This window comes from Miscanthus floridulus, chromosome 9, assembly GCF_019320115.1.
Source record: "Miscanthus floridulus cultivar M001 chromosome 9, ASM1932011v1, whole genome shotgun sequence".
NCBI classification, from domain to species: Eukaryota; Viridiplantae; Streptophyta; class Magnoliopsida; order Poales; family Poaceae; genus Miscanthus; species Miscanthus floridulus.
Window position 1 is genome coordinate 141,390,956 of NC_089588.1, and position 8,891 is coordinate 141,399,846.

General features: G+C 45.1%; 1 pseudogene; it reads right to left on the reverse strand.

Moving 5' to 3' along the window:
* Positions 1-7,307: 7,307 nt before the first annotated feature.
* LOC136481132 (nicotianamine synthase 9-like) lies at positions 7,308-8,364 on the reverse strand (annotated as a pseudogene).
* Positions 8,365-8,891: the final 527 nt, after the last annotated feature.

An 8,891-nucleotide genomic window follows, 5' to 3' on the forward strand; every position in this document is an offset into this window, starting at 1 on the left:
ACATAGTAAATTAAATAAAAGGCATAAAATTATTTTGTTAAAAATATGGATTTTCTTTTTCTTTATTGCACATAGGAAAAATCTATAACCTAACTTTTTTATTTTTTGTTATAATTATAAAACATAATGTAACTAATATTTATTATTTCATTAATGCAAAAATGTAGTGTTTAATTAAAATTATTAAAACTATTGGTTTTGGACAGGAAATTTGTTTTCACATCATTTTAACGTTAATATTTTAATTTTTCATCACTCAATATCCTAATTTAACTTTTCGAGAGAGAAATCCCACCAAATCAAACATTGATTTAATTTGAAACACGACATAATAAACATCTGAATTCACAATTATTACATAATATCTCAAACACACACTACATTAAATCACTATATCATTAAGTGGGCACAGCAGTGAACTTCTTCTTTACGTATGTCCTTTGGTTATGATCGCGTCGTAACTATGGAGTGTCCTCATCATTTACCAAGATACTAGGGTCTTTGTTCACTTTGAAGGGCGGAATTCGGTCATCCTTTTCATAATCTTCTGACATGTCCGACTTATCCTCAATTCCCACGATGACTCTTTTCCCTGAAAGAACTATGTGGCGCTTTGGCTCTTTGGTTGAGTCATTATCGTTTTTCCCTCTTTTTGGTTTGGTAGACATATCATTGACATAGAACACCTGATTCACATCCTTGGCAAGGACGAATGGTTCGTCTTTGTACCCAATATTACTAAGGTCTACTGTTGTCATTCCATACTCATTGTCTACTGTTACCCCGCCTCCGGTCACCTTGACCCATTGGCACTTGAACAATGGGATCTTCAAAGTAGGTGCATATTCTAGTTCCCATATTTCATCTATGTGTCCACAATATGTCTGCTTATTCCCATTCGGGTCTGTGGCATTTATGCGGACACCACTGTTTTGGTTGGTACTCCTTTTATCTTGGGGTACTGTGTAGAATATGTTCCCATTTATCTCGTACCCTTTGTATGTGACGATATGCCATGATGGTTGCATAGCCAAAAAATACAGTTGCTCATGGATGCTCTCATCACCTTGACATTTTTTTCGCAACCAACCACCGAAAGTTTCCATGTGCTTATACGTAATCCAAGCTTCAGTCTTCCCTGGAAACTTGGATCGTAAGAGATCCTTGTGTGTCTCAATATACGGATCTACCAAAGAGGAGTTCTGTAGAACTGTGTAGTGCGCTTTATTGAAATAATCATCATCCGTACCAATATATGTTTTCCTCCCTAGTGTCCCCTTTCCGCTTAGTCTCCCCTCATGTCTCGATTCAGGAACACCAATCGAGTCAAGGTTGGGAATAAAGTCAACACAGAACTCAATGACCTCTTCTGTTCCATAGCCCTTGGCGATGCTTCCTTCTAGGCGAGCACGGTTGTGAACATATTTCTTCAGGACTCCCATGAATCTCTCTAAGGGAAACATGTTGTGTAGGAACACAGGACCGAGAATGAAAATCTCCTTGACTAGGTGAACTAGGAGGTGTGTCATGATATCAAAGAAGGAAGGAGGGAACACCAACTCAAAGCTGACGAGACATTGAACCACATCATTCTGTAGTTTAGCTAGATCAGTTGGATCAATTGCCTTCTGAGAAATTGCATTGAGGAATGCACATAGCTTCACGGTGGCTAGACGTACATTTGGAGGTAGAATTCCTCTTAATGCAACTGGAAGTAATTGCGTCATGAGAACGTGACAGTCATGGGACTTTAAGTTGCAGAATTTCTTCTCTGGCACATTTATAATACCCTTTATATTCGAGGAGAATCCAGATGGTACCTTGATGTTGTTTAAGCATTCAAACATGATTTCCTTCTCCTCTTTGCTTAGAGTGTAGCTGGAAGGACGTAGGTAATGGCGTCCATCATCTGTCTTCTCTGGATGCAGGTTGTCTCTTTCTCTCAAACAACGCAATTCCTATCGTGCTTCAAATGTGTCCTTAGGCTTTCCATACACACCCATGAAGCCTAGCAGGTTCACACAAAGATTCTTCGTCAGGTGCATCACGTCGATCGAGCTGCGGACCTCTAGGACTTGCCAATAGGGTAGGTCCCAAAATATGGACTTCTTCTTCCACATGGGTGCGTGACTGTTAGTGTCATTCGGAACAGGTTGGCTGCCATGTCCTTTTCCAAAGACGACTTTCACATCATTGACAATATCTAGTACATCCTCACCGGTTCGGTTGCGAGGCTTGGTCAGGTGGTCTGCCTTCCCTTTAAAATGCTTGCCTTTCTTTCTTACGGGGTGATTTGTAGGAAGAAATCGACGATGGCCAAGGTACATGACCTTTCGACATTTTTTTAAGAATACACCTCTAATATCATCGAAGCAGTGTGTGCATGCATTATATCACTTGTTTGACTGTCCTGAAAGATTACTTAGAGTAGGCCAATCATTGATTGTTACGAACAACAATGCTCGTAGATCAAAGTGTTCCTGTTTGTACTCATCCCACACACGTACACCTTCTTTATTCCACAAAATGAGAAGTTCGTCAATAAGTGGTCTCAGGTACACATCGATGTCATTGCCAGGTTGCTTCGGGCCTTGGATGAGCACAGGCATCATAATGAACTTCCGCTTCATGCATAACCAAGGAGGAATGTTGTAGATACTTAGAGTAACAGGCCAAGTGTTATGACTACTGTTCTGCTCTCCAAAAGGATTGATACCATCTGTACTTAAAGCAAACCTTAAGTTTCTTGCGTTATTTGCAGACTCCGGGAATTCTCTATCGATTGCTCTCCACTGGGACCCATCAGCAGGGTGTCTCAACATATTGTCTACCTTATGGTCTTCTTTGTGCCATCGCAACAATTTTGCATGTTCTTTGTTTCTAAACAGACGTTTCAAGCGTGGTATTATAGGAGCATACCACATAACCTTGGCAGGGATTTTCTTCCACGGACGTTCGCCCTCAACATCACCAGGGTCATCTCGCCTAATCTTATACCGCGATGCATGGCATACCGGGCATGCATCCAATTTCTCGTACTCTTTGCCACGGTACAGGATGCAGTCATTAGGACATGCATGTATCTTCTCGATTTCTAGCCCCATAGGACAGACAACTTGTTTTGCTTCGTAGGTAGTGGCGGGCAATTCATTGTCCTTTGGAAGCATCTTCTTTTAGATTTTTAGTAACTCTCCAAATCCCTTGTCAGATACACCATTCTTTGCCTTCCATTGCAGCAATTCTAGTGTGGTTCCCAACTTTTTCTGCCCTGCATCACAAGTTGGGTACAACAATTTCTTGTGATCTTCTAGCATCCGTTCGAACTTGATCTTCTTCTTTTCACTTTCACATTCTCTTTGTGCGTCACGAATGACCTAACAAAGATCATCAGCCGGCTCATCTTCTGCGGCTACCTCTTCTTCAGCTTCTCCCATTGCAGTATCATTGAAGCACGCACCATCGGGAATAATATCATTGTCGTCCCATTGTTCTTCTTCACCTTCTTCCATTACAACGCCGATTTCTCCGTGCTTCGTCCAATAAATATAGTTTGGCATGAAACCCGACTTGAACAAGTGTGAATGAAGAGTCCTTGAGCAAGGATATTCCACCGTATTCTTACATATGGCATATGGGCAACACATGAAACCGTCGCGTTTGTTTGCCTCGGCCGCACGTAACAAAGAATGCACGCCGTCAATGAACTCTTGGGAGCGGCGATCAGCATTGTACATCCAATGCCGGCTCATCTGCATTACATGACATAAATACCATATTAAAACCTAGATCATAATTAATTATTTATACAACATGCGTGCCACCACAAAAGGTACAAATTTATGAAAGCATCGCTACAATGTAGATAATCCCAACTACCACTAAAAGAACTAAAGCTAAAATACATTTCAGGAGCACAAGGATTTCGCGACCAATCTCAACTAAAACAGACAGATCCCCCGATTGTGCAACATCTTTGGGCTTCTTCGGCTGGATCACTGACTCATTAGTCGCCGTATCTGCCTGTTGTGCAAGATATTTTTGCACGAGTTCAACATACTCTTCCTCCCAGTAGAAGCCTGAACATCGTCCACTGCCATCCCACTGAAATTAAAACAAAAAATTAGAACTTTAATCACAACCATCATGAAAATAGGTATAAACTAACCATAATCATTAAATACGATAAAATAACTCACATTGCGATCCGGACACTTGTAGAAGATACGATCCTTGTTGGGACCCTCCTTCTTCACTCGGTACTCCATCACAATCTTCGTCTCATCACGACACTTGCCGCATGGAATGAGAGGGAGGCCCGGCCTAAGTCGCTTTGGAAACCCATGAGAGGCCGAGGACCCGGAAGCAGTTGCCATCTACTCTCTATACTCATTTTTTAATACACTATAAATTTCTCATTTTATAAACAAATAAAATTAAGAAACTATAAAATTATCTATATCTCTAAACAATGATATTTTTAATGGTCATTGTGTTCTCGTCTTTTACTGCGGCAGGTAAGTAATTCACATGATATTTCCACAAATTAACAGAAGAATGGGAGTGTACACACTAACAATCGATTATCGTTTATATTTATATATATACTATGTTTGGGTACGGTGATTGACAGACTACTGCGACGATATCGGGACGTATGAATAAATAACCATCTGTACTAGTTGACCTTGCTTACGTGATCATCTCGGCGAGCATTTCTCCACCGGACGGCACCGTACTTGGTCAAGGAAGAGCTCCGATTCTACGAGAAAGGGAAAACGGTCTTCCACGATCGTTGCCACTCTCCCTCGTAGAATCAAAGCTCTTCCTTGATGTCCGTTACCGCTCGGCAGAGAACATGCTCGCCGAGCTGAACACGGTCCGCAAGTTCAACTAGTACGGATTTTCTATAATTTTCTAACTATTTTCTAAGTTTTTCATTTCATAAAAAGTTAAAATAAAATGTTTAGTCGCGGAGTCCATAGAAATGACCATATTTTGACCTAGCAACGCATTGTCAATTGTCATTACGTTGCATTGCACCCCGGACCGGACTCTGGACAATAAAATACTATAGTCGATCGATGCCGTTCTTTGTCGTACAGTCGCACGGCGACGGCCGATGGACCCGTTCAACCACCAAATCTGTCAGGCCCGACTGTTCGGGTGTATCGTCAAAAGAGAACGGATTTGCTTCCTATTGCACGGCCTTGCATTGCATCTGTCATACCAGTCGGAGGCACTAGTCCCTATACTCATTTTTAATACACTATAAATTTCTCATTTTATAAACAAATAAAATTAAAAAACTCTAAAATTCTCTATATCTCTAAACAATGAAGTGTGCTATGCATGCTACAAATGAACGGTGAATACTAGTTTTTAATAGCTACTTTAACCTTCCTTCATGTAAATATGCAAGCTTGAAGTTTAAAGGTTTCCAGAGTGTTTAACACTACTCTGCTTGCCGTGGCCATGGTCATTGTGTTCTCGTCTTTTTACTGCGTCAGGTAAGTAATCCACATGATATTTCCGTAAATTAACAGAAGAATGGGAGTGTACACACATAACAATCGATTATCAGTTATATTTATATATATACTACGTTTGGGTACGGTGATTGACAGACTACTGCGACGATATCGGGACACGTGAATAAATAACCATCCGTACTAGTTGAACTTGCTTACGTGATCATCTCGGCGAGCATTTCTCCACCGGATGGCACCGTACTTGGCCACGGAAGAGCTCCGATTCTACGAGGAAGGGAACACGGTCTTCCACGACCGTTGTCGCTCTCCCTCGTAGAATCAAAGGTCCTCCTTGACGTCCGTTACCGCTCGGCAGAGAACATGGTCGCCGAGATGAACACGGTCCGCAAGTTCAACTAGCTACTTTAACCTTCTTTCATGTAAATATGCAAGCTTGAAGTGATTTTGAGCTCAAATTACTTACAAATGAAAAAAACCACAATAAAGAACCATATATATATATATATATATATATATATATATATATATATATATATATAGTGAACAAAATGAGATAAGATAATGGTGAAAAATGAGAGTATGAGATTGGTAACATTTACAACTGAAGAATCGACGGATGAATCGAAGAAATCGACGGAGAAATCGAAGAATGGATGGAGGAACAATGGAGGGAGGAAGCAAGAACACTAGTGCAGTGAGCTTCAAAATGTGCTGAGCTCGGGCTCGGGGAGGAAGAAGGAGACGGCTGGGATATAAAGGGGGGACCTTTAGTCCCGGTTGGTGGCTCCAACCGGGACTAAAGGTAACTTTCCAACCCCGGGTGCAGCCACGGCCCGGGAGTAGACCTTTACTCCCGGTTGGAGCCACCAACCGGGAGTAAAAGTATACCTTTAGTCCCGGTTGGTGGCTCCAACCGGGACTAAAGGTCCCTGCCACCTCTGTCTGGCGCAGTAGCCGTTGGGTAGGGACCTTTAGTCCCGGTTGGAGCCACCAACCGGGACTAAAGCTATCTCTAGTCCCGGGCGCAAAAAATTCCGGGACTAGAGCCCATTTTGATCGAGGATCAAAGGTCTGTTCTCTACTAGTGATTGTTTTTTTAACCTTAAAAGCTCATCTATATCTATACCTAATAATAAAGAGTCAAAATTTTTGGCCATTTTTTTTGTCCATCGCCCCCTAACTAACTTTGTGAATGTGGAAATTGTTTCTCTTCACGTCTGTCTATAGCTCTCACGTGATATATATGACATATGTATGACATCCTGAAATAACCAGAATATATATAACTAGGAATCCTAATCCTAATCCAAATACAAGATGTTTCGATCGGATTTCTTTTGTGTTTGTTTTGGAAACTAAGGCCCCACCTGTTGTATACGAACTGAACTCACTCACGTTGTGTCAAAACCTTTCGCTTGTCAAGGAGATACATGCAAAATAGTCAGCAGGAGCATGCGGTGCATGTATTAGGAGTCGAAGTCCAGCAGCGGCATGATAAATTTGCTGGTGTTAAGGAAGCAACTCAGATTTCTTTTTTCTTTACCAGTCCTTTTCTTTGTCTGTGATATGTGTTCACGTCGACCCCCACACGTACCAGAGTTGGCGTTTAAAGAGGAGTCCGCGTTTAAAGAGAAAAAGAGCTCCGTGAAAAGAATAGATGACCAGATCTACAAGGAATCGAAAAGACATACTAAATCAAGACTACTGTAAAATAATTTTTAAAAAGAGACTATTGTAAAATATATTTAAGACCAAATCAGGTACCAAATTGAGGCCACCAACTATGTATATGTAGCTAAAAAAAAGAGAGACAATTCCTTATTTGACACCAGACAAATGACCCATTCCTTCTTTGGCCCTCGAAATTTTTTTCTTCCTTATTTGACACTGACTCCAACTTTCATTCCTAAATTGACACTCTGTTCGATTTTCCATCCAACCACCGTTAAGTTCCCTGCGAAAAGACGATTTTGCCCATGCTCCACACCCTTCTCCCTCCTCTCCTCTCCTTCTCCCTCTCCCAGCGATGGCGTGCGCGTCGACGGCGGGGACAGGCTTGCGCGCGATGATGACGGAGTTGATCACCTCCCCCTCCGGGTGGTGCACGGTGAGCACGTCGAAGCCACCCCGGCGGATCTCCTCGGGGTCCACGACGGGGTACAGGAACCCGCGCGCGCCGTGCGCGCTCCGCACCACCAACGCGGCGCCGGGGGCCATGTGCTTCCCGAGGTGCTCCACCACGCGGGCCTTCTCCTCGGCGGCCATGCCCACAAGCGCCGCCAGGAAGACGACGTCGTATCTGGCCAGGTCCCTGGTGACATCGGCCACGTCGGAGGTGCGGAACGCCATACGCGCGGCGAGCGCGGCGTCGGCGCTCACGAGGCGGCGCGCCCGGTCGTTGGCATCCCCGCAGATGTCGTAGTTGTCGAAGGCGGCGGCGGGGAGGTGGCGCGCCGCGAGCACGAGGGAGCTGAGCGGGAGCGGGCCGGAGCCGACGAAGGCGACGCGGGCCCGGGACGTGGTGCGCCAGTAGGCCGTGCTCCAGCTGGCTCAGCAGCAGGTAGTTGCTGAAGTAGGGGAAGAGCGTCAGGTGGTCCAGCGGGTTGTCGAAGGTCGCCAGCAGGTCGGAGTAGAGCGCCTCCAGCAGGGCCTCGGCGTCGGCGCAGAGGCGGATGAGCGACGCGTGCATGCGCTGCAGCTCCGGGGCCAGGCGCTCCACGTCCACCGTGCTGCGCGGGATGCAGGCCGTCACGAGGTCGGTGAAGAGCGCGTTCACCTCCAGCGACAGGCTCAGCGACGGCAGCTTCGCGATGGCGGCGGCCAGGCCGGAGATCTTGTGCACCAGCGTCGCCTCGGCCTCCTCCGGCGAGTCCATGCCGCCGGGCTCGCCTTGTCCTCCCCGGCGAGTCACCTCCGTGCGCCAGGCCCATGCGCGTCCAGGCACCGGCGGCGCTCGCCCGAGCGTCGCCGGCAGGCACAGACCGCCGAGGAGTCGCAGGGAGGTGCGGCCGCCTAGGAGGGAAGCTCCGGCATGGCTGCAGGGGGAGGCTCCAGTGTGGAGGAGAGGAGGGAGAAGGGGAGGAAAGAAGGGAGAAGGGTGGTGAGACCCACATGGACAACATTGTCTTTTCGCAGGGCATTTGACGGTTCCACGACGGGAATTCCAACAGAATGTCAATTTGGGAACGAAAGTTGAAGTCAGTGTCAAATAAGGAAGAAAAAAATTTCGAAGGCCAAAGAAGGAATATGTCATTTGTCTGGTGTTAAATAAGGAATTATCTAAAAAAAAGATGGTGCACAAAACAAACTCTGACGCGAGAGGATATTTGCACAGAGGTTCGTTCCGCCGGGCTCGTAGCACCACACGCGTCATTGCCCTCAGCTATGTTTGTCGTCCGTGCC